The sequence below is a fragment of the Abrus precatorius genome, unplaced genomic scaffold, assembly GCF_003935025.1.
Source record: "Abrus precatorius isolate BTA unplaced genomic scaffold, Abrus_2018 Scaffold0, whole genome shotgun sequence".
In the NCBI taxonomy this organism is placed as follows: Eukaryota; Viridiplantae; Streptophyta; class Magnoliopsida; order Fabales; family Fabaceae; genus Abrus; species Abrus precatorius.
The window spans coordinates 4,176,714-4,203,605 of record NW_020874290.1 but is presented as its reverse complement, the minus strand read 5'-3'; the positions used below and the strand labels follow the sequence as shown (position 1 = coordinate 4,203,605).

The window sequence follows — 26,892 nt, the reverse complement described above, 5'->3', positions numbered from 1 at the left end:
ATTTTTCTGCATTCTGCTGCATAGTTTCCTGCAATTCTGCACTCTGCATTATGCTTAATTCTGCATGTATTTTTCTGCATAATTTTTTGCTGCAACATTTTCTGTATTTTTTTTTTCTTCTGCATCACTTTGCTGCATATTATTTCTGCATAATTTTGTAGCTTTTTAGCTAGACTCTTTTCATTTTGATATAAATATCATGGCTGAGAAAACTTTGAGAGAACTTGCTTCACCTGATGTATCTTTTCAGACATTATGCATCCAATATCCTAATATAGATACACCTTGTGTGCTTAAGTCTGGATTGATTCATTTATTGCCCAAGTTTCATGGTCTTGTAGGTGAGGATCCATTTAAACACCTAAAAGAATTCCACATTGTTTGTACCACCATGGGACCAGCTGGACTTCCTGAGGAGCATATAAAGCTGAAAGCGTTCCCATTCTCATTGCAAGACACAGCCAAGGATTGGTTCTACTATTTACCACCTGGATCAGTCACTAGCTGGGATGGTCTAGGAAGAATGTTTTTGGAAAAATATTTCCCTGCATCTAGAGTGACTTCAATCAGAAAAGAAATTTGTGGTATAAGGCAAATGGACAAAGAGAGTTTGTATGAGTATTGGGAGATAAAACTCCTATTCCAGCAAGGCAATTAATTGAAAATATGGCTTCTAATAATCAGCAGTTCAATACCAGAAGCAATCCAGTGGCCTTAACTAAAGGAGTTTATGAGATGGAAAATACTTATGTTGCTGATCATAGAAAATTAGAGGACAAGCTAGATGATTTAGCTTCTTTGATCAAGCAGTTGGCAGTGTCAGAGAGGGCTGAAATATGGTGTGAAATCTGTACTTCACCTGAACATCCTACTGATTTCTGTCCTATATTGTAAGAGCCTGCTGGTTGGATGAATCATCCAAACTTGGGATGGGGGAATTTTACACAGCAACAATATCAACCTCCAACACAAAATGCTGCACCTTGCAAGAGTGAGCCTTCCTTGGAAGAATTGATGAAGGAAATGGTAGTTAATGATATGAATTTCCAGCAGAGAATAGAAGCAACCATTCAAAACTTGGAACATTAGATTGGATAGTTGGCTTCTGCTTTGAACCATTTGCAATCTCAAAGTTCTGGTAATCTATCTGCACAACCACCTGTCAAACGAGAGGATGCTAGTGCCAACACCTTGAGATTAGAAAAGACCATTCAAGACTTGTAAGAGCAGCAACCAACTGATGAAGATCTTAATACTACTGCTCCAACAAGTGATTGCACCAAAAATAGCAGCCCAGCAAGTGCAGATTCTGCTCCTACCCCTTGTGCTACTTCTACTAATGCAGCAGAAAATTCTGAGCAACTTGTTCCTCATTCATTTCATTCGGTTTGCCATATTGATTTGTTAAATAATTTAGTAGATGATAATTTGGTTGAGTTTTCAGATTATATTGATTATCCTATCTTAGCCAATTATTCTGATTCTTTTACTTATGATGCTTGTACTGATTCTGTAAAATGTAGCTTTTGTACTGAAATTGATACATATGTGTATGGTGATTTTCATGCAGCTATTGCAGATTCTGAGGAAGCAAATCATGATGCAGCCATTGCAAGTTCGAAGGAAATAATTATTCATTTGTAGAAGTGCGAGCTGCACATCCGGCCCCAATTTTAACATTGCCTCTTGCATTAGAATTGAAGCCTTTGCCTGAGCTCTTGAAGTATGACTATTACATCATTGAATATCCAAGAGAGCAGCCCAAATATAGCAGCAAGACATCATATTCTGTATATCAAGGCAATGAAGAGCATGAAGATAAGCTCATCGAGTTAATCAAGCAGCTGGATGTCCCTCCACGGTTATTTCTTCCACGTTCTTAATTAAATAAAGTGCTACAAATTTTTTAGAAAAAGGAGGAATATCTAGGGATACAACTCAAACCGTTACCATCAAAAGTATCTCCTACAACTAAAAGATCATAAGGCGTCAAGCTAGTGACGTTAAAAGAGCGCTGTGTGAGAGGCAACTCACAAAATTTTCTTACATTTGAGTTCTTAATTGAGTTTCTACATTTAGCATTGGTCTTGCATTTGAGTTTCGGATATCTCATGAATTCTGCTACATAAACATTCTAGTCTGCAGTTTACTTTGATATTTGACATTCGTTTCTGCATAATTTTGAATTTTGTAGAGGAAGAACACAAATTGTGGATCCAATTTCTGTATAAATTCAAGAAAGGATCAAGTGCAGCAGAAGAGTGACCACTTTTAGAGTTTGTGGTAACCACTTTGGGGAGAAAAATGGGAGTTTATCATGAAGGTAATCACTTTTCAAAGAAAAAAAAGTAGTTACTCTCAGCCCAGGTATGTATCTTTGCACTCTCTGTAATAAGCACTTTCAATGGCTATAGTAGTTACTTTGAGCTCAAGTATGCATTTCTGCCACAAGTGACATGCCTTTCCATAGACTAATTGGTAAGGTGACATACCAATTGGAGTCTTAAAGGCTATTTTGTATGCCCATAGACAGTCATCTAACTTCTTGGACCAGTCCTTTCTTGATTGATTCACCACCTTCTCCAAGATTCGCTTAATTTCTCGATTTGAAACTTCCACTTGTCCACTTGTTTGGGGATGATAAGGTGTAGCAATCTTGTGTCTCACTCCATATTTTGCTAAGACTGAATCAAGATATTTGTTGCAAAAATGAGTACCTCCATCACTCAGTAAGAATCTAGGTACTCCAAACCTAGTGAATATGTTTCTCTTGATAAAGGATATCACCACTTTAGCATCATTGGACCTTGTTGAGATGGCTTCCACCCACTTAGACATATAGTCTACGGCCACAAGTATATATTCATGAGAAAAGGACGTGGGAAATGGTCCTATGAAATCAACTCCCCATACATCAAACATCTCCACTTCTAAAATATTGTTCAAAGGCAGTTCATGCTTTCTAGAGATATTGCCTGTCCTTTGACACTTGTCACAGCTTTCAACATAATTCTTGACATCTTTAAACAATGTTGGCCAGAAAAATCCTGCTTGCAAGACTTTTGCAGCAATCCTTGAGCTACCATGGTGGCCTCCATATTCTGAGTTATGACAATGCCACATAATTTCAGCTTGTTCTCCTTGTGGTATACACCTTCTCAGCAGACCATCTACCCCTATTTTGAAGAAGTAAGGGTCTTCCTATACATAAAATTTGTTTTCATGCAGAAATTTCTTTCTTTATTGCCAATTAAACTTTGTTGGAATCAGCTGAATGGCCTCAAAGTTTGCTAAATCAGTGAACCAAGGTGACTCTTCCACCACAAATAACTTCTCATCTGGAAATTCTTCATTGATGTCCAAAGAATTAGAGTTCAAACTGTCCAATGGCAGTCTAGATAGATGGTCAGCTACTCCATTTTCCTTGCCCTTTTTATCTCTAATTTCCAGCTCAAACTCTTGTAGCAGCAGAATCCATCTCAGCAATCTTGGTTTGGCATCCTGCTTTGACAACAAATATTTAAGTGCAATGGTTAGTGTATACTATTACTTTTGATCTTATCAAATATAATCTGAATTTGTCAAAGGCAAACACAATGGCAAGGAGTTCCTTTTCAGTAGTTGTATAATTCATTTGTACAGAATTCAAAATTTTGCTGGAATAATAAATCACATGCAATTTCTTGTCTTTTCTCTGTCCTAGAACAGCTCCTACTGCACTATTACTAGCATTACACATTAATTCAAATGGTAAATTCCAATCAGGTTTAGCTAGAATGGGTGCAGAAATGAGTTTCTCTTTTAAAAAAGAAAATGCATGCAAACATGCTTCATCAAACACAAATTCAGTTTCCTTGACAAGTAAATCACTAAGAGGTTTTGGTATTTTTGAAAAGTCTTTTATAAACCTCCTATAAAAACCTGCATGGCCTAAGAAACTCCTAATTCCCTTAACATTAATTAGTGGGGGCAGTTTACTAATAACTTCAATTTTGGCTTGGTCCACCTCAATTCCTTTTTCAGAAATTCTATGGCCAAGGACTATTCCCTCTTGAACCATAAAATGACACTTCTCCCAATTCAGCACAAGGTTTGTATTTTGACATCTCAACAAAACAATGGACAAATTAGATAGACAATCATCAAAAGAATTGCCAAAGACAGAAAAATCATCCATGAAGACCTCAATGGTCTTTTCTACTAAGTCTGAAAAAATGGACAACATGCACCTTTGGAATATGGTTGGAGCATTGCATAATCCAAATGACATCCTTCTATATGCAAATATTCCAAATGGACATGTGAAGGCAGTCTTCTCTTGATCAATAGGGTCCACCGCTATTTGATTATAGCCTGAATATCCATCAAGGAAGCAATAAAATGCATGTCCAGCCAATCTTTCCAAAATTTGATAAGCAAATGGTAAGGGAAAATGATCCTTCCTTGTTGCATCATTAAGCTTTCTATAATTAATGCACATGCGCCAGCCTGTGACAGTTCTAGTGGGTATTAGTTCATTCTTTTTGTTTGCCATACAGTCATTCCTCCTTTCTTAGGAATAACTTGAACTAGGCTGACCCATTGACTATCCAAAATTGGGTAGATTATCCCCGCATCTAACAACTTCATCATCTCTTTTCTAACCACTTCCTCCATGGCTGGATTCAACCTTCTTTTTGGCTGTACTAATGGCTTGTAGTTGTCCTCAAACAGAATTCTATGTCTACAAAAGGATGGATTAATACTTTTCAAATCTGAGATGTGCCATCTAATTGCATATTTGTGATTCCTTAAAACTCTCAGCAGCTTTTCTTCTTTATCTCCCTTAAGATTATTGCTTATAATCACTAGATATTGATGTCTTTGATCCAGAAAAGAGTACCTCAAGTGAGATGGCAATTGTTTCAGGTCAAGTTTCTCCACTTTCTCTTTTTCCTCTTCCTTTTTCAGCTCCTCTCTTGCTGAATTTTTGGATAAAGGGATGATAGGCAGTGTTTCAAGTTGCGGCACATATTCCATGAATTTTTCTTCTCTTTTTAAGGCAGCTTGTGAATTTCCTACAACTATAATTTCCCTTAACATAGAAAATTCATCAGCATTATCAATTAATTGAGGAAATGAAATAGATTCTAAAATATCAACTCTCATGCAAGTGCTATCATCACTAGGATGTTTGAGTGCTTCAAAAACATTAAAAGTAACATTTTCATCCTGCACTCTAAGCATTAATTCCCCGTTTTGCACATCAATCAAAGCTCTCCCTATAGCTAAGAAGGGTCTGCTCAATATTAAAGGAATATCGGCATCCACTTCCATGTCTAAAATCACAAAATCTGCAGAGAAAATAAACTTGTCAATTTTAACCAATAAATCCTCTACAATACCATATGGATAAGTATATGATCTGTCCGCAAGTTGTAGAGTGATGCTTGTTGGCTTGAATTCCTCTATTCCAAGTCTTTTCATGATGGAAAGAGGCATAAGGTTGATGCTTGCCCCAAGATCACACAAAGCTTTTCCTATTATGCAATTTCCAATAGAGCATGGAATACTGAATGAGCCTGGGTCTTTTAATTTTTAAGGCAACTTTCTCTGCAAAATAGCATTGCATTCTTCAGTCAAAGGGACTGTCTTGTCATTCTCTAACTTTCTCTTCTTGGACAACAGCTCCTTCATGAATTTTGCATATGAAGGCATTTGTTCTAATGCTTCAGCAAATGGTATATTAATTTGGAGCTTCTTGAAGACGTCTAGAAATCTCTCAAACTGCCTTTCCTTCTTAGGATTGGTGACTCTTTATGGATAGGGCAGTCTCTTGTGTCTCTCTTCATCTAGAGGCTTGATTGAATCTTCTAAAATCTGCCTCTCTGTTCTTCTTACAGTTTTAGGGAGGGTATCCACTTCTGAATTTTCTCTTTTCAATAGGGTGAAGTTCCCTTCCTCTAAATTAGATTTGATCTTCTCCTCTTCCTTGGGATTCTCTCTCTTTTCAGCTAGTTTTAGACTGCCTTCAACAACTCCACTCCTAGTCATCACAGCTTGGCATTGTTCTTTGGATTTATAACTGTGTTCCTAGGGAATCTCCCATCTTCTCTGCTGGACAGTTGCTCAGTTAGCTGTCCAATCTGTGTTTCCAGCTTCTTCATGGAAGATTCTTGATTCTTAAAGCTTGTTTGTGTAACTTTCATGAATTGCAGCATGGTTTCTTCCATTTCGTTCAGCCTTTCATTTAGTGGTTTAGAAAACCTCTGATTTTTTTGAAGTTGGTTGGCTGAATTCCTTTGGAAATAAGGTTGTTGTGCTGCTAGACCTATATTTGAAAATGGGATAGCAGAGTTATAATTTTTCCAATTGGAATTTTGGTTATTCCAGCTATGTTGCTGCTGGTTTCTATTGTTAGAGAACTGAAAACCAGGGGGAAATAAAGATTGTTGTCTCTAAAAATTCCCCATATAGTTGACTTGCTTTTGAGATTCAGAATTATTCCCATCACAAGCTCCGTTTACATGATTCCCTCCACAAAAGTCACACACAAGTGGAGTGTTCTGTGTTGGTGCAGCTTATAAGTTGTTGATTTGTTGGGTGAGTGCAGCTATTTGTTCAGAAAACAATTGGTTTTGCAGCTAATTTTGAGTAAAAAAAGTCTCAAGAAGTTTTGCCTCATAGCCACTACTCCTTGTTAATTGTCTCAAACTATAGCTTTGATGCATGGAGGAGGCCATCATATCTATAATTCCTTTAGTGATTTGGTGTTCAAAGAACCTCCTGCAGCTGCATCTATCATGGTTCTAGTTGCTGGATTCATCCCATTATAGAAGGTTTCAAGTTGCATCCATTCCGGTATGCAATGGTGTGGGCATCTTCTCAAGAGTTCCTTATATCTCTCCCATGCCTCATATAAAGTTTCTGCTTCTTGCTGCATGAAGGATGTGATCTCTCCTCTTAGCTTTGCAGCCTTAGAAGGTGGGAAATATTTAGTGAGAAACTTGTTGACCAGATCTGTCCAAGTAGTTATGCTCCCTTGTGGTTGGGCTTGGAGCCAACATTTTGCCTTGTCCCTCAAAGGAAATGGAAACAATCTTAATCTAATTGCATCTTCGCTGACTCCATTGATCCTTATGGTATCACATAACTGCAGAAAATTAGAAATATGCAAGTTAGGATCATCTGAAATTAAACCAGAAAATTGATCTTGTTGAACTAGGTGAAGTAAGGCAAGTTTAATCTCAAAATGGTTGGCTTGAATGGTTGGCTTGACAATAGAAGAATTGTATCCATGCATATTAGGTACTCCATAGTCTCCTAAAGTCCTTTGTCTATGTGGTTCAGTCATCTTTGCTTCTGAATTTATAGGTGAAGTTGAAGAATTGACTTGTTTTTCTGCTGAGTTTGGTGAAGAAGGTGTAAACTGCGAATTATGCTTCTTTTTAGCTGAGCTCTCTGCCCTTAATTCGTTCCTTATCCTTCTCAAAGTTTTGTCTATGTCCGGATCAAATATAAGAACAAATTTGTCTTTATTCTTCCCATGCATATAACACAAGAAAACTAAACACAAACACTAATACTTGAAATTTGATTAGAACACAAAGTAGTGGAGTGCAGAGAAATTACAATCAAAATATTCTTCAAGAGCTAAAAGAGATAACCTCTATTTATTTAAAAACAGAACAACAATGCAGTATTACAAAAATTAAAATAATAACAGCTAATATATGTAAAATAACTACCAAAACTTAATACGAAATTGAACTATCAAACAGAACTGAATTAAAACAGAAAGTAAGTGATACAATCAAGCTATCCTCTAGTTACTAATTATGTTAAAAATTAAGGTGTAATTTCACTACTAGCAAGTGTACTAGGTAGTTGTAGCAAATTATAAAATGTGGAAATCAGATTGAGTCCCAAGTATCATTCTCTAGGATCTTATTTTTAATCACCAATTCACAAGATAATAACCATTTGCACCAAACAATTCATTGAACAGATTTCAATATGCAAGAAAGTAAAATTCAAAATTAAGGAAATGAGAAATTGTTAAAAACAGAATGTGTTTCACTCTGCGTTGCTACGCCATCTGCTATGCGTTTCCACGCTCTGATGCGCGCCAAAGCGCCAGGTTATGTGCATTTCAACGCGATGGCAGTTATCCAGGTTCAATTGCTGAAGTGTTAACGTGCATCACTCAGAGTTGCCACGCAAACCCAGTGCTGTATTTTGTTCTTTCCACGTTCAAATGCCAATCACTTGGAGTTGTAACGCCCAGCTCTTAGGATTTCTTCAAGCTTGATTCTTTGACTATTCTTCTTTAAATTCAGCTTCTAGTCCTTCCTTTAAGCACTTTCAACAACTTTTCATCTTTTTGCATGAACTCACACAAAAATTTAAACAATTTTTAATATTTCAACAAAACAAACAATTTATACTAATTATATTATTTTTATGATCTTTTCAAATTTATTTTAGAACTATTGTCCTAATTATTAACCAAAAACTATGCTAAAAACATGGTTTAATATGGATTTATGACATACTAGGCAGTGGAAACTTGTAATTTGCACTACGATTCAGTTGGAGAGCAAAGGAAGTTGCAACTGCAATAGTTAGAGGAACTGGATCATGAGGCTTATGAAAACTTAAGGATTTATAAAGAAAAGACCACCATGACAAGATGATATCAAGGGAAAAATTTTGCACTGGTCAAAAGGTCCACTTGTTCAACTCCACCTAAAGCTCATGCCTGGAAAGCTTAAATCAAGATAGATAGGTCCATTCACAATCACAAAGGTTTTCCCTCATGGTGCAGTAGAAATCAAAAGCGACTCCACTAGAAAGAGCTTTATGGTAACTGGAAACCACTTGAAGCACTTCCTGCAACACTTAGCCTCCTTGGAGGAAGTTGAGGAGATTGACCTGCACACCCCTGTCGCAACCCTCAACGACAACACTTGGCCTAATTAATCCACTTCACACGTCAAGCTAGTGACATTATTGAATGGAAGTTTGATTAGCTAATTACAGAGAAACTCTTATCAATGGAAATTGAACTTGTTTCTTAGATCTGAATCAATTACCAGGATTATAGATTTCTTAGGGATAAGATAACTTGATCTTGCAATCTTCTGATTTCTAGCACTTAAAGCGACATTTAATTGAACCAGATCTAAGGAATTAGAGTGATTTAATTGAATGTTAGATTCATTGAGTTAAGGAATTAACCTTTGATTAAAATAACGTGAAACTGATTATCATTCCTTCTAATTACTTGAATGTTCAGAACTTTCTTGATTCAACACTGAAGTTTTGGTGAAACAACTCCCTAGCTATGTTCTCTACATTTGTTAATCACATAATTGCATGTTCATTGTTTTATTTTCCTTTCTGATTTTAATATTTGTCACTTTTATCTCCAAAATCCATCTGAAATTCGTGAAGCTCAACTAATTGTGGACTTGTGAAGTGATAATTGAGTACTTTATTCCCTGAGGACGATATTTGGGACTCAAACATAGTTCTTTCATTTTTTATAACTTGCTACAATAACACTAGTACACTTGCTAGTCAAATTTACTTATGTTTTCAAGGTGACATTAAAGACCTCATTTCTCTGCAATTTCACACTAATTTGGCACTTCAATTCAGGTAATTATCATCCTCGCACTCTCTGTGTTAGGGGTTTTCATATTATACATTAGGGATTTTGATTTGGGGTTTTTTGTGTTGAAATTGTTGCATAGAACCTGTCATTGTGGATATGATTGCATGATTAAAAGGGATTGGGGGTGTTTAATTGAATCAATTTGTTGCATTTTGTCATAATCACACCCTAGGGTAGCAACTTTCGTCTATAATAGTGACTACTTTGTGCATCTTCACATAATTTTGATTTTTCTGGTTTAATTCTAAACAAATAGTCATTGCTTTGCTCTGAATTTTGATTCTCCCTGTTTGAACCACATAGGGTTCCACTCTGATTTAGTTTAGCACAAATTGAACCCTAGAGTAACTACTATTATCTGTGATAGTGATCACTTTATGTCATACAATTCTGAACCATATCAAATGCTTTGGGACTAATGTTTGCTGTGAAAAATTCCGGATTGTTGTATTAGTTTGACGTGCTAAACCATGAAAATTTGCATTGAAGTTGGTAGAAATTGACTTGACCACTTGTTGCACACACACATACACACCTTTGTTAAAATTCTGTAATTTGGAAGTAATCACTTTCATTTCTAACAATGTTCACTTTGCATGTGTGTGAGTTGCTTGAGTCAAAATAGCTACCTTGGACTGCATCACATATAAATTGCTTGATCTTTCTGCAATCTGCTGTGTGTATTTTGCCCTTGACATGCATTTTCCTGCATTGATGCTACTAAAATTAAGAATGACATGCACCTCCAAAGTGCCCACTTTCACTTGCAGCAGTACCCCCTTTGTGTGTAAGGGCTGCATTGCATTTCTTCTAACCCATCTTTTCTGCATTTTGTGCCTAAATTTAGCATTATACACTTTTTGTATTTGCATTTATCATGTTGTATCACTGCTATAACAGATTTAAATTCTATAACAGCTACTGTTGTTTATCATAGTGACCACTTTGGCAACATATATAGTCCTCTCTTTGCACTTGCACTACACTTTCACTACATCAACACTGCAAAATTGTTGTCCATTTACCTAATATCATATGCACATAGCCTAACATGTCACTTGTACTTTTGAGAATGCTTGGTACTAATTTTGCCGCCTGTTGTTTGCAATCTAACACTAGCAAGTGCACTAGAATTGCACCAAGTGATGAGTAAATTTAAGATCAGAATATAGTCTCCACAGGGAATTTAAGTTTCAAGTACCACTTCAAAGAATTATAACCATTTGAGCCATACGAACTTTGGAATGAGATTTGTAACATATAATAGTAGTAAACAAAAGCAATTAAAGTAAAGAACTTGCAGAAAAATAGAGTATGTAATGAAATGAGATAGGAATGAAGAATAGTTAGGAATTTACTTCACAAGAATATTAGTATTAATTCAATTATGCCTTTGAACATTCAAGAACTTGGTTAATTGACAATCAGTTTCGCATAGTAATAGCCAAAGATTAATTCCTTAACTCATTGACCCTAACAATCCACTAAACCTCCCTAATCCCTTAGGTGAGATTCAATTTCAAGTTGCATTAAGAATTAGAACTATAAGATTGCAGAATTAGGTCTCCTTATCCCTAAGAATCCCTAAACTCTGGTTGCCAATTTAGATCAGAGCAAACAATCCAATTCCCATTGGTAAAGATTCCTCTTGATTAATCAAATGAATTTCCATTCAAAGATTGCATGAAAAGCAAAATTAACAACTCAATTAATCCAAGAACTTAAAGTTCAGAAGATAAAGTCGAATCAACACATCAATTCGAGTTCCATAAACCCCTAACTATGGGAAATTAAGCACACATTGCAACAAAAACAGAGAAAGAAGAAGAAGAAGATGAAGAAGAATGCAGAGCAGCCATGGCCACGAGCTCCAATCCGATCCCTCTTCTTGGAGCTTCAAGCTTCGACCCCAATCTTCTCTCCACTCTCTCTCAACGAGAATCTAACTAACAAAACAAAAAAATGAGCAAAAGATCCAGTTTTCGCGCTTCAATCATGTATATATAGAAACCCCAGTTCTGCGCGTTGTCACTTTTCTTCACAAGAGTAACCACGCAGAAGCTTTATGTAGTGCGCGTGTTCACTTTCAAGAGCAAGAGTAACCACGCGCAACTTGCAGAGTTGAAGGCTTCTCTGGAACATTCACTTTTATTCATAATAGTGGCAACGCAGGAGGTCAAGGGCTGCGCGTGATCACTTTCGTGAGTAATAGTGACCACGCACATGCTGTCCTGATACAAGTGTCTCTGGAACGCTCACTTTCGTTGGCGAAAGTGACAACGCGCAGCTCCTCAGGAATAGAGTCTTCTCTGGAATGTTCACTTTTGTTGGCGAAAGTGATAACGCACACTGGCAACGCTCACTTTTGTAAATAAAAGTGATTACGCACAGGCTCTTCTTCTCCTTTAGGCTCTGGAATGATCACTTTCATTAACAATAGTGATCACGCCCAGGCTGCATCCCATAATTCTTGTATTTTTGAGTCCAACATTGCCATTCTTCCTCTTCCTTTCCATTGATGATCCATTTCCATTACTTTTGCTCAGATTATTCCTTCAAAACAAGATAAATTCCTTAAGAACTAAGCATAAATTCTACAAATGCGAAAATAACTACAAATTGAAATAAAACTTTCAATCATTCTCTTTTTCTAAGTTTTTCTGCTTTCTTCATATATTTTCCTTATTAAATGAGCTAGAATTATTCTAAAATATCAGTAAAAATATGGTTTCATCACCACCCCAAACTTGAATTTTTGCTTGTCCTCAAGCAAATCAAACTAAACCAAGGGTAAGTTCCTCCATTTTCAAATTCAGTTCATAAACTGCTTATTTCAGATTTTTCTAATTTCTAATTCTGTGTTTTCTGCAAGATTTTCAATCAAGTTGTTCATCCAAATACTCATCATGATATTTCTACTGCATAATCATCATTGAGTAAGAATTGCTACCTAAGTTCATATATTTCATCAAATTTCATGTGAGTACAATTAATCAACATGATCACAGCTCACTTGGAAGTGTTTCTCTCATCACTCAACAGTGTTTAGGTGCTGTTTTCACTCTAAATCATCAATTTCACTGCATTCTACCATATGCTTGCCCAATTTCTCCATCTCCTCTGCTTAGTACAATTAATCACACATCTAGAGGACTTTTTCAGGTTATAACAAGGCTAAGGTTAAGGTAGGTATCAAAGAAAATGGAAAACAATCCATGCAATTTCAAAAGATCAGAGGCATTTTGAGTGATTTGTTTTAAAACTAGCCTGGATCTACATTATTCCTCCTTACTTCTCTCACTTATGCAGCAAACAAATTTTTTTTCTTGCAGCAGAATTTTCACTGATACTTTTCTTCTTTTCTTGCTTTCAGTCACTATTTTCTTTTCTGCAGCACTTTGTTGCACTTCTTTTCTTTTGAACTCACATTTTTGTTCTTTTCACAGCTTTGCTTCATAAATTTTTCATTTTGCTGCAGCATTTTTGTTCTTTCTTTCTGGCTTGTTGAATTCACACTTAGATATTTCCCACCCCAAACTTAGAACATTGCTTGTCCTCAAGCAATTAAAATCTGGATACCACCCCAAACTTAGTTTTAAAACTCCTTCTTGATTAAACTCATTATGCCTTTGATCTTTTGAATGGTAAAAATTGGTTTTTCAGCAAGGCTTATAATGAGGTAATTTCAAGAAAAGGGATATTAAGCTCAAAAGGGTGAACTAAGACATTCAATCATAAAGGAAGGCATTTAGGCTGACTAGGTATAATCAAACATGGCCTCTATCATGTGGGTGGAAACTGTAGCATGCATATTCAATTTAAGAACAAGGGCAAGTTCTAGAGAATGCAGCCAAATATGATTAATCACACAAGAAAAAGAATTAGACAGCTCAAATCTCACTAGGTATTTATAAGTGATCATGTGGATTAATTAAAACACAATGCACTTTTCAGAAATATATGCACCTAGTGGCAACTGCCTCATTTTTGAAAATACAAGTGTGATCTCATTTTGAGAATGAGAAAAACAACTTAAAAAGAAATTCACACAGAATTCACAAAATTGTCAAACATTTTTATTTGACTAACAGCCAGCAATTTATTATCTATTCTAGTATTTTGGTGTTTTTCAGGAATAATTCAGTTTAATGTGAAGCTAACTCATGAATAAGAGGTAGAGAATGAAACCCCCCTTTCATGGCAGCTTGTGCAAGTGTCAGCTTCCAAGGTGTGTGAGTGTTGTGTGGTTGTGACATTTTCTGCACAAAACACCAAAAATTCCATCAATTATCAAGTGAAAAGGGATTGAATTCTGCAGAATTAATGTGTGTTCAAAACATAATTGTTCAGAATTAGCATGAAACCAAAATATACCAAGTGTGCAAATTACAAACCCAAATTCTAAAATGAAACCAAAAAGTTTGAAACTTAACTACAAGACCATCAAGAGAAAATTCGAATTAACAGAAAAGAAAACAAAAATCCTAAACTAGTCATCTTGAGCATCCTCCTCATCAGAAATTTCATCTTCATCTTCTTCCTCATCCTCCTCATCTTCTTCTTCCTCCACCACTTCTTCAGTTGGTTGTGGAAAATGAGTCTTGTAGATTGGCAAGTCTTTAAAGGCTGATGAGCGTAGACATTGAGCATTCTCGGCCAAGTCTGGTGTGTGATAAAGTTCATCTTTGGTCATTCCCATCTTCTGACCAAGATTCATCAACACACATTCCACTAGCATAGTTCCTGCCTTCAAACTGTTGTGGAGCTCAGTTTGTCGTTCAGCCAATTGATTTTGCCTTTCAACCAAAAGATGTAGGATGTCCTTCATCTTCATTGGTTTCTCCTTTCTGAACTGGGTGGGGATAGGTGCAGCTGAAGTGCAGGAGGTGGTGGCATAGATTTCCTTTACCATTGAGACAGAGATAGGGGGAGCAGATCTGATTTTCTCTTGGTAGTCTCCAACTTCAACCCCTGCATCCTCACAAAGTAAAGTGATTAATGAGGGAAAGGCTAGTGAATCTCTTTTTGTTTTCAGAATATTTAAGATACATTCACTAATTACTTCCCCTGCATCAATATACATATCATTAACAATAGCAAACAATTATTCAGCCCTCTTTACTGCCAGGGTTGTGCCTGGCCTTCCAATTCTGTGCAGGATTTCAATATAATCCTTGTCTGGACTATTCTTAAAGTCAGTGAAGTCCATCTACCCAGGTTGCCTTTCAGTGTAAATTTCCAACACTCGATTGATGTTGGCAGCAGTGAAATCTACCCTCATACCCTTGACCATTGTGTGAAATTTAGGAATTTGGTCTCCCTTGAACCGCATTGCATTTGCATAAAACTCCTGTGTAATTTCTCTCCAACCATTATCAGCCAAGGAGCAGAAGTTGTCCCATCCCCTTTTCTGAATTTCTTCTGAGTACTCAGAGTAGTTGCCTTCAGCAATTTCAAAGGCTCTATCTGGGACAATCTTCCTCCTCAGAATATTTGCCTTGAAATAGTTTTCGTGAGCAATACTCCTGAATCTTGGATCATGATCAGTAGGGGTAGAGGTAGAAGGAGCATTTCTTCTGGTCGGCTGAGGTGGTGAATAGGTTGCAGGTATGGGTACACTTGGCTGAGGAGGGTCAGCGATTTCAATGGGTGAGGAAGGTGAGACACCATCAGTTCTTGCTCTTTTAGTGGTTGGAGAATTCCTGGCTGTTCCAGCTTGCATATTCCTAATAGATCTCCTTCTTGGAGTGTTGCTGGCAGATTCAGCTTTGGTCTTCTTAGAAGGTCCAACTGGTGTATTCAAAGAAGTTCTGACCATTTTGAAGTGGCTGCAAAAACAAGCAAGTAATTTGACAGTTTAAAATTCATGACACAGAATTGTGACAGTATACATCTCTTTACTAGATAATTTCAATCAATCCATGTGCAGAATTCCAAATTGCAGTATGTATCTTTTTACAATCAGTTGCTGTCATGAGAATGTAATCATATAAACACACAAGCACTGTTGCAAATTACTAAGCAATCACAGTCAAAATTGGTTAAACCTTTAAATTTGTAGTTTAGAGTGCACACTTTCAAAGCACATCAGGTTAACGCAGAGATGCTATTATAGGTCATCAACATATTTTTTTTACATGCTCTCTTAACTTTTCAGATATACCAGAACTTAGGTACAAAATTAATCAAACCATATTCAGGGGATTTTAAAATGGCCTTCATAATTTGTTCCCTCAGAGTTCACAATTTCACCAAGAATGCAGAAAAAGAATCACAATTTTCAACCAAATTTCAACTACTAATGGTTCCTAAAAGAAATTATCTTCTGACAGTAAAATTCCATCCAGAATATTGCCTATTGTTTCTTTGAATCACATACAATTAGAACAGTGCACTCATTCATTATCATCATAGACTAAATATCAACTTAATGCAGGATTATCAGTATGCTATCTATACAATCAGGCAGTGCAATATACAGCAGTAATTCGTTCCATACAACTCAGTTCAGACATCAACATTTATATATTGCATGCAAAGAGTATTTTCGTTGATGGCAACTGGAATATTTCTATTTCTTTCAAAGTCATGTTCAGATTTTTCTTATAATGCAGATGTGCATATGTTAACAGAGGAGATTGAATGACTTTTAAAACCTATTCACAGTATTTAAAGTTCCTTAAATCGAATACGCTCAAGATATTTCCCCATTTGCCATTTTTGACATTTTTCCAGAGTTGCAGCAAAGAAAAACCCTAAATACAATTTCATAAAATGCAGAGAACGTACCTTGAGCTTCAGAAATGTGAATGACAGTGAAAAAGAGGGAGCAATTGCTTGCTGGTTGCTTCACGAAAGATTGAAAGTCAGAGGAATTTCAGAGGGAAATGGGGATTTAGGTTTAAATGGATGTGAGCGTGGTTCCTGTATATTGAGTCTGGGGTCACGCGTGTGCACGTGCCCACTTTTTAAGTGAAAAGTGAACGTTCCCTTATTCATAAAATTCTACGTTATCACTCTTGTCGAACAGAGTGAGTGTTCCAGAGAACTTGAAAATTTTGAATGCAATGCGCGTTATCACTATTGCTGGGCAAAGTGATAACGCCAAGCTTATTGCTTGAACGTGGTTACTTTTATCAGTAAAAGGAGTAACGCGCTATGAAATATTCCATACTTACCTGCGCGTGGTCACTCTTGACAAGGAAAGGAAGTGATCCAGAGAGTGTGTTTTTCCCATCTGCCTCTGCGTTATCACTCTCATCAGCGAGAATGATTGTTCCAGAGAGCTGTGTTTCCCATTCTGTTTCTGCGTTATCACTCTCATCAGCGAGAGTGATTGTTCCAGAGGGGAAATCTCAGAATTCCATCTCTGCGTGATTGCTTTCCTGTAAAAGAGTGATTCCTTTCATCAATCCAAGTTCTCCAAACTTTAATTGGCTCACTTAACAAATCATAATCATTCCAATACACACTTACCATATAAAATACCTACTTCTCTCATCATGTTCACCCTTAATTACATATGCAACATTCATCCAAGGCTGAATTCTGCAGAATTTCTGCAGAACAAGTATTTACTCCCTACTTATGCAGTTTTGACTTTTACATTACACACTCCTATCATGAACTCTCAATTCATTCATCATTTTCGCTCCAAATTACAGATGCAATAAACATCACAGTTGAATTCTGCAGAATTTCTACTTAACATATTCACAATGCAATTCTAACTTTTCCATAACACATTATAGCATGAAGTCCAATTGCATTTATCAGATTCACTACAATTGACAGATTTAGCATGCTTCAAACTTTACCTTTTGCATCAAAATTACAGAATATGATGAGTATGATGCAGAACTTTGTATTTTGCAGAAAATTTGCAGAATTTGATAACTATTATTCAGACTGTACAAGAACTTTAAGCATTCTAATTAATTCCAATCTGCATTCTTGTTTCAGCCACCAGATTTATTCCAAACATCAACTTCAGCAAGGTAACCAAGATGAAAAGTGCAGACTTTGACTTCTATGAACACTGTTAATTCAAAAATAATGCAGAAAAGTTAAATTGGGTTAGAAATGTGAGTTGCCTCTCACAAAGCGCTTCTTTAATGTCATTAGCTTGACATTAAATGTTTCTCACTCAAGAGAAACCAGTTTCATGCATGATATGTTCCTTGTAAACTCCTCTACATGATAGATCTTCAATCTTTGGCCATTGACCTTGAATTCTCTCCCTGTTTTCAGATCTTCTATAAGAATTGCTCCAAAGGGAGAAGTTTCCTTGATTAAAAACGGTCCAGACCATCTAGATTTCAGTTTCCCTGGAAACAATTTTAATCTTGAATTGAATAATAGTACTTGCTGGCCAGGTCTAAAATCTTTTTGTAGAATAAATTTGTCATGGATCCTCTTGGTTCTTTCTTTGTACAACTTTGCATTCTTATAAGCTTGTTGTCTGAATTCCTCCAATTCATGCAACTGTAAAACTCTCTTCTTTCCAGCACTTGACAAATCAAAGTTAAGCCACTTGGTAGTCCAATATGCTCTGTGCTCCAGCTCTAGAGGTAAGTGACAGGCCTTTCCAAATACTAGCTGATATGGAGACATACCAATTAGAGTTTTAAAAGCAGTTCTATATGCCCACAGTGAGTCATCCAGTTTCTTTGACTAATCCTTCCTTGAATTGTTCACTACTTTCTCTAGAATTTGCTTGATCTCTCTATTTGAAACCTCCACTTGTCCACTTGTTTGTGGATGGTATGGAGTAGCAACCTTATGCTTCACACCATATTTCATTAATACAGCTTCAAGATACTTGTTGCAGAAGTGAGTACCTCCATCACTTATCAACACTCTAGGCACACCAAATCTTGAAAAAATGTTCTTTCTTATAAAAGAAATCACTACCTTTGCATCATTTGATCTGGTGGGAATTGCTTCTACCCATTTAGACACATAATCCACTGCAACTAGAATGTATTCGTGCGAGAATGATGGGGGAAATGGTCCCATGAAATCAATCCCCCATACATCAAATGGTTCCACTTCTAGGATGTTGGTTAATGGCAGCTCATGTCTTCTTGAAATATTTCCAGTTCTTTGACATTTATCACAGTTTTCCACATACTTCTTGGCATCTTTGAAGAGTGTAGGCCAAAAGAAACCTGCTTGCAAAACGTTTGCAGCAGTCCTTGAACTTGCATGGTGGCCTCCATATTCTGAATTGTGACAATGCCATAGTATCTCAGCTTGCTCACTTTGTGGAATGCATCTTCTAATTAACCCATCTATTCCAATTTTGAACAGATATGGGTCTTCCCACACATAGAATTTGCTGTCATGTAAGAACTTCTTCTTTTGCTGCCAAGTAAACCTCTTTGGAATGAATTGAGTGGCTTTAAAATTTGCAATGTCAGCAAACTAAGGCATGTTTTCAACTACAAACAGCTTTTCATCTGGAAATTCTTCATTTATTTCCAATGATTCAGTGGTTAAACTCTCCAAAGGAAGTCTGGACAAGTGGTCAGCAACACTGTTTTGTTTCCCTTTCTTGTCTTTGATTTCTAGCTCAAATTCTTGGAGGAGTAGAATCCATCTTAATAATCTGGGTTTTGCATCCTGTTTTGTCAAAAGATATTTAAGAGCAGCATGATCAGTGTATACAATCACTTTTGAACCCATTAAATATGATCTGAACTTATCAAAAGCATACACAACAGCTAAAAGTTCTTTTTCTGTTGTTGTGTAATTCACTTGTGCAGGATTTAACACTTTGCTTGAATAATAGATAGCATGTAATTTCCTATCTTTCCTCTGTCCTAACACAGCACCCACTGCACTATCACTTGCATCACACATGAGTTCAAAAGGTAATTTCCAATCTGGTTTTGCAAGAATAGGTGCAGAAATCAGTTTCTCTTTTAAAACAAAAAATGCATGCAAACAATTATCATCAAATATGAAATCTGCATCTTTTACAAGTAAATTACTCAAGGGTTTAGCAATCTTGGAAAAATCTTTTATGAATCTTCTATAAAAACCAGCATGTCCTAAAAAACTTCTAACTCCCTTAACATTGACAGGTGGAGGCAATTTACTAATGACTTCTATTTTAGCTTGGTCCACCTTCATTCCTTTCTCTGAAATTTTGTGACCAAGGACAATGCCTTCTTGTACCATGAAATGGCACTTCTCCCAATTCAACATAAGGTTAGTATCTTGACATCTCTGCAAAACAGTGGATAGATTAGCTAAACAATCATCAAAAGAATCACCAAAAATAGAGAAATCGTCCATGAACACTTCTATGATGTTTTCTACCAAATCAGAAAAAATAGAAAGCATGCATCTTTGGAAAGTGGCAGGGGCATTACACAAACCAAATGGCATTCTCCTATATGCAAAGACTCCAAATGGACATGTAAATGCAGTTTTCTCTTGATCCAAAGGATCCACAGCTATTTGGTTGTATCCTGAATACCCATCAAGAAAACAATAACATGAATGTCCAGCAAGTCTTTCTAGCATTTGATCTGCAAATGGTAGTGGGAAATAGTCTTTTCTGGTTGCATCATTTAATTTCCTATAGTCTATGCACATTCTCCATCCAGTCACAGTCCTAGTAGGGACAAGTTCATTCTTTTCATTAGGTACAACTATCATACCACCTTTCTTTGAAACAACTTGGACTGGACTTACCCAATTGCTGTCGGAAATAGGATATATTATTCCTGCATCTAACAGCTTCATGACCTCCTTTTTAATACCTCTTTCATGGCTGGGTTTAACCTCTTTTGTGGCTGCACAACAGGCTTAAAATTCTCTTCAAATAAAATTCTGTGCTTACAAAATGAAAGATTTATACCTTTCAGATCTGCAATACTCCATCCAATTGCAGATTTATGTTTTCTCAAAATTCTGAGCAATTTTTCCTCTTGTTCTTCCTTAAGTTCATTATTGATGATGACTGGATTTTCATGTTTCTCATCCAGAAATGCATACCGCAGGTGGGAAGGAAGTTGTTTCAGCTCTAGCTTTTGCTTTTCCTCTTCTTTATCATCCTTTTTTAGCTTCTCCTTCACTGAATTTTCTGCAGATTTTTGAATTGGCAGAGCTGCTAATTGCTGCTGCACTTCCATGATGTATTCTTCATGCAGATTTATGTTTTCTCAAAATTCTGAGCAATTTTTCCTCTTGTTCTTCCTTAAGTTCATTATTGATGATGACTGGATTTTCATGATTCTCATCCAGAAATGCATACCGCAAGTGTGAAGGGAGTTGTTTCAGTTCTAGCTTATGCTTTTCTTCTTCTTTAGCATCCTTTTTCAGCTCTTCTTTCACTAAATTTTTTTCAGGTTTTTGGATCGGCAGAGCTTCCAATTGCTGCTGCATTTCCATGATATCTTCTTCATTCAGAGTTTCAGATTTGTCATTCCCTGCAGATATTATCTCTTCTAACACAGCAGTTTCATCAAATTCTTTCATATGGTGTTGTGTAATAAAAGCATCCAGTATATCTAGCTTCATACATGTATTATCTTCAACTGGATATTTTAAAGCTTCAAACACATTAAATATTACCTTCTCATCTTGAACTCGAAGCGTAAGTTCACCTTTTTACACATCTATTAAAGCTCTCCCAGTTGCAAGAAATGGCCTCCCTGGGATCAAAGGAATGTTAGAATCCACTTCCATGTCCAGAATCACAAAATCTGCAGGAAAAATGAACTTGTCAACTTTAACTAATAAATCTTCAACAACTCCATATGGATAAGTGTATGATCTATCAGCTAGCTGCAATGTAATGTTGGTAGGCTTCACTTCCTCTATGCCAAGTTTCTGTAGAACAGCTAATGGCATCAGATTTATGCTTGCTCCCAAGTCACACAATGCTCTTCCCACAGTGCAGTTTCCTATTTCACAAGGAATGCTAAATGATCCAGGATCTTTCAACTTTTGAGGAAGCTTTCTCTTGAGAATGGCACTGCACTCCTCTGTCAAAGGTACTGTTTTATCATGCTCTAGCTTCCTTTTTCTGGAAAGTAGTTCTTTCATGAACTTTGCATATGAAGGCATTTGCTCCAAAGCTTCTGCAAAAGGAATGTTAATTTGTAATTTCTTAAAGACATTCATAAACCTTTCAAATTGTTCCTCTTGTTTAGGATTTTGGACTCTTTGAGGATAAGGTAGCCTCTTGTATTTTTCTGAGTCTATTGGCTTACAAGCTTCCTCAAAGAGTTGCTTTTTGGTTTTCCTTTCAGAATTCATAGGCATATCTACTTTTTCTTCTGAATGGTCTTTCTTCAATAGCTTAAAATTTCCTTGTTGCAGATCTTGTTCAATGTTTCTTTCTGCTGCATCATTCACTTTCTTTTCTGCTGGTTTAGGGCTTGCAACTACAGCTCCACTCCTTGTAGTTATGGCTTGACATTGCTCTTTAGGATTGATTACTGTATTGCTTGGAAATCTTCCTTCATCCCTGCTGGATAGTTGTTCAGCTAATTGTCCAATCTGTGTCTCTAGTTTCTTCATGGAAGCTTCTTGGTTTTTGAAGCTTGTTTGAGTCACCTTCATGAATTGCAGCATAGTTTCTTCCATCTCAGTCAACCTCTCATTCATAGGTTTAGAAAAATTTACATTTCCTTGAGGTTGAGTGGATGAATTCCTCTGAAAATATGGCTGTTGTGTTGCTGGACCTGCATTAGAAAAAGGCAAATTTGAATTAGAATTCTTTGCAACAGAATATTGATTATTCCAATTAGAATACTGCTGAGTTCTATTTTTCGAAAATTGAAATCCAGGGGGATATGATGGTTGTTGTCTCTGAAAATTATTCATATAATTCACTTACTCTTGTGGTTCACTTGTGGATGCCTCACATGCACCATTTGCATGGTTTCCTCCACAAAAATCACAACTTAGCTGACTGGTAGGCATACTCCCTGTTTGCAGATTGTTGATTTGTTGTGTTAAGGCAGCTAATTGTTCTGAAAATATTTGATTTTGTAGCTGATTTTGTGCAAGAAAAGTTTCCAGAACTTTAGCTTCATGACCAGAGTTTCTTCCTTGATTCCTTGAGTTTGAATTCTGATATATTGAAGATGCCATCATGTCAATAATCCTTTGAGCTTCTTCCAAGGACTTTGTATTTAATGAACCTCTAGCAGCAGCATCAACCATTGTTCTTGTTACTGCATTCATCCCATTATAAAAAGTCTCCAATTGCATCCAATCTGGAATACAATGATGTGGACACCTTCTAAGCAATTCTTTGTATCTTTCCCAAGCTTCATACAATGATTGTCCATCTTGCTGAACAAAGGATGTAATTTCTCCTCTCAGTTTATCAGCTTTGGATGGAGGGAAGTACTTGGTTAGAAACCTGTTCACAAGTTCTATCCAAGTTGTAATGCTTCCTTGTGGTTGAGCTTGTAACCAGCATTTTGCTCTATCTCTCAAGGATAAAGGAAATAGTCTCAGTCTGATGGCTTCTTCACTAACCCCATTTATTCTTATGGTGTCACATAGCTGTAAAAAATTTGAAATATGTAAGTTAGGATCATCAGAATTTCCACCAGAAAACTGATCTTGTTGGACTAAGTGTAACAAGGCAGGTTTAATCTCAAAATGGTTGGCTTGAATAGTTGGCCTGATTATAGAAGAGTTAAAACCTTGCATGTTAGGAATTGCATAGTCCCCTAATGTTCTAATTCTATTTTGTTCTGCCATCTCTATTTCTGAATTTAGTTGTCTCAAAGATGTAGGTGTTCTTTTCACTCTAGGATTACTCTGAGATTCTGGAGAATGGATAGCTTCTAACTCACTATCACTCCCTATGGCTTTTTCTGCTCTAGACTCTTTTCTCAATCTTCTTAAGGTTATGTCTATGTCAGGATCAAAGACTAGAGTTGATTTGTTTTTGTTTTTGCCACGCATATACAATTCAAAATGAAGCAAAAGTAAACTACAAGTTAGTATTCAGAACTGCACCACAAAAATTATGCAGCAAATATCAGTAAAAGTAATTGAAACACAAGTTTAAAAGTTGCAGAATTATGCAGAATGGACAAAATGTCTAACTATAGACTAATACTACAGAAATTCAGAGAACAAAATACTCAATCTAGCTATTCTTATGTTACTAATGATATTGAAACTCAAATTCCCTGGCAACGGCACCAAAAACTTATTGTTTGCAATCTAACACTAGCAAGTGCACTAGAATTACAGCAAGTGATGAGTAAATTTAAGATTAGAATATTGTCTCCACAGGGAATTTAGGTTTCAAGTACCACTTCACAGAATTATAACCATTTGAGCCATACGAATTTTGGAATGAGATTTGTAACATAGAACAGTAGTAAACAAAAGCAATTAAAGTAAAGAACTTGCAGAAAAACAGAGTATGTAATGAAATGAGATAGGAATGAAGAATAGTTAGGAATTTACTTCACAAGAATATTAGTATTAATTCAATTATGCCTTTGAACATTCAAGAACTTGGTTAATTGACAATCAGTTTCGCATAGTAATAGCCAAAGGTTAATTCCTTAACTTATTGACCCTAACAATCCACTAAACCTCCCTAATCCCTTAGGTGAGATTCAATTTCAAGTTGCATTAAGAATTAGAACTATAAGATTGCAGAATTAGGTCTCCTTATCCCTAAGAATCCCTAAACTCTGGTTGCCAATTTAGATCGGAGCAAACAATCCAATTCCCATTGGTAAAGATTCCTCTTGATTAATCAAATGAATTTCCATTCAAAGATTGCATGAAAAGCAGAATTAACAACTCAATTAATCCAAGAACTTAAAGTTCAGAAGATAAAGTCGAATCAACACATCAATTCGAGTTCCATAAACCCCTAACTATGGGAAATTAAGCACACATTGCAACAAAAACAGAGAAAGAAGAAGAAGAAGATGAAGAAGAATGCAGAGCAGCCATGGCCACGAGCTCCAATCCGATCCCTCTTCTTGGAGCTTCAAGCTTCGACCCCAATCTTCTCTCCACTCTCTCTCAACGAGAATCTAACTAACAAAACAAAAAATGAGCAAAAGATCCAGTTTTTGTGCTTTAATCATGTATATATAGAAACCCCAGTTCTGCGCGTTGTCACTTTTCTTCACAAGAGTAACCACGCAGAAGCTTTATGTAGTGCGTGTGTTCACTTTCAAGAGCAAGAGTAACCACGCGCAACTTGCAGAGTTGAAGGCTTCTCTGGAACATTCACTTTTATTCATAATAGTGGCAACGCAGGAGGTCAAGGGCTGCGCGTGATCACTTTCGTGAGTAATAGTGACCACGCGCAAGCTGTCCTGATACAAGTGTCTCTGGAACGCTCACTTTCGTTGGCGAAAGTGACAACGCGCAGCTCCTCATGAATAGAGTCTTCTCTGGAATGTTCACTTTTGTTGGTGAAAGTGATAACGCACACTGGCAACGCTCACTTTTGTAAATAAAAGTGATTACGCACAGGCTCTTCTTCTCCTTTAGGCTCTGGAATGATCACTTTCACTAACAATAGTGATCACACCCATACATCCCATAATTCTTGTATTTTGGTGTCCAACATTGCCATTCTTCCTCTTCCTTTCCATTGATGATCCATTTCCATGACTTTTGCTCAGATTATTCCTTCAAAACAAGATAAATTCCTTAAGAACTAAGCATAAATTCTACAAATGCGAAAATAACTACAAATTGAAATAAAACTTTCAATCATTCTCTTTTTCTGAGTTTTTCTGCTTTCTTCATATATTTTCCTTATTAAATGAGCTAGAATTATGCTAAAATATCAGTAAAAATATGGATTCATCACCGCCTTAATGTTGTCATGCCTGAACGATAAAGTGATTACTTTTACTAAGCATAGTAATTACTTTGTCACTGCACTTCCTCACAGTAACCACTCTGGCTTGCATTTTCACTATCAGTTTAAGCATTATTTTGGAATTGCCATAGATACTTGCTATACACTTTTGCTACATGAATTCATTGCACATTTCACTCATTATTTCCCTTTCTCCTTGCAGCAAAATGATGAACACTCTCACAAGGAACACCCAAAGAACCAAGAGGACTAGGACAACTCGTGCTTCCTCATTCAGGCCCACACCTGCACACGACCCCAGTGTAGGACAGCATCCTGAGATTCAAGATGGCACTTATCCACAGTTTCAGGAGGAGATTCAGAAGAGAAGTTGCGACCTCTTTACCACTTGTGCTAGAAATGGGTGGAAGGAAATCACCCAGGAATTCTATGCCAACGCCGTGAGAGTCAAGCGCGACACTCTTTCCCACAGACACACCATGGTGAGGGGTAAGGATATTGATTTCACCCCTCACAAACATCAAAAGAATCTTAAATATCCCAACAGGGAGAGGGAAGCTGGGCAATTAGATTTCACTACCTTTAATTACCTAGAGGAAAAGGATTACAAGTCCATCTCATAAGCAATCTGCAAGGATGGAGAAAATTAGGAGTTTGATATGAAGCTCCAACCTAAGAATCTGACCACAAGACACCTCCTCCCTGCAACCAAAGTCTGGAGCATCTTTATCCTCAGTTTCTTCATGCCTGTAATCCACTCCTCTACCCTTGCAATGAAGAGGGCAGAGTTGATCTATGCCATTCTCATAGGCATACTGATCCATGTTGGTGAGGTAGTCAGTAATGCCATCATGGACATCTTGAGTAGGAAGAGGGACTCACTTGGCTTTCCCTCCATAATCACTATGTTGTACCAAGATGCTGGAGTAGATTTTGGTGAGTACCAATAGGGAATCAGAGCAGCTCCTTCCTTCTCCACTGCCATGATGAAGGAGGTGTTCAAGCCCAAGAAGACCACTGACCCTCGCCTATCATTACCTGCTGAGTACAGGAAGGGAACCCCACTGAAGATGGGAGAGCAGGTGAAGCAAATTGCCCTCAGGTAGGATGCTATACACTCTGGCCAGAAGGCCATGCTGACTTTGATGGAGACCATGATGCCTAATATAGGAAGAAGCTGGGGATGACTTCAGAGCAGATTTATAATGCCCCCACCTTCAATGCTCCTTACCTCAGAGCAACAATCCAAAATGATCTTCCACCTTTCACCCCTTCTACACCTCAGGAAGCTAATAAGGATGACAACAACTCCAGCTCTTCAGACAAAGTAGAGGTAGAGGCTGAAGATGAAGACAACACCCTATCCTCCTTTAGCTCAAATAAGGACGTCATT

General features: G+C 36.9%; 2 non-coding genes across 2 annotated transcripts; both read left to right on the top strand.

The window, feature by feature from the left end:
- The first annotated feature begins 6,842 nt into the window (after positions 1-6,842).
- LOC113853538 lies at positions 6,843-6,949 on the top strand. The gene has a single exon (XR_003502635.1). It is a non-coding gene; the product is annotated as a small nucleolar RNA R71 (small nucleolar RNA).
- A 15,952-nt stretch (positions 6,950-22,901) lies between these two features.
- On the top strand, positions 22,902-23,008 carry LOC113853564. Its single transcript, XR_003502645.1, has one exon. It is a non-coding gene; the product is annotated as a small nucleolar RNA R71 (small nucleolar RNA).
- Positions 23,009-26,892: the final 3,884 nt, after the last annotated feature.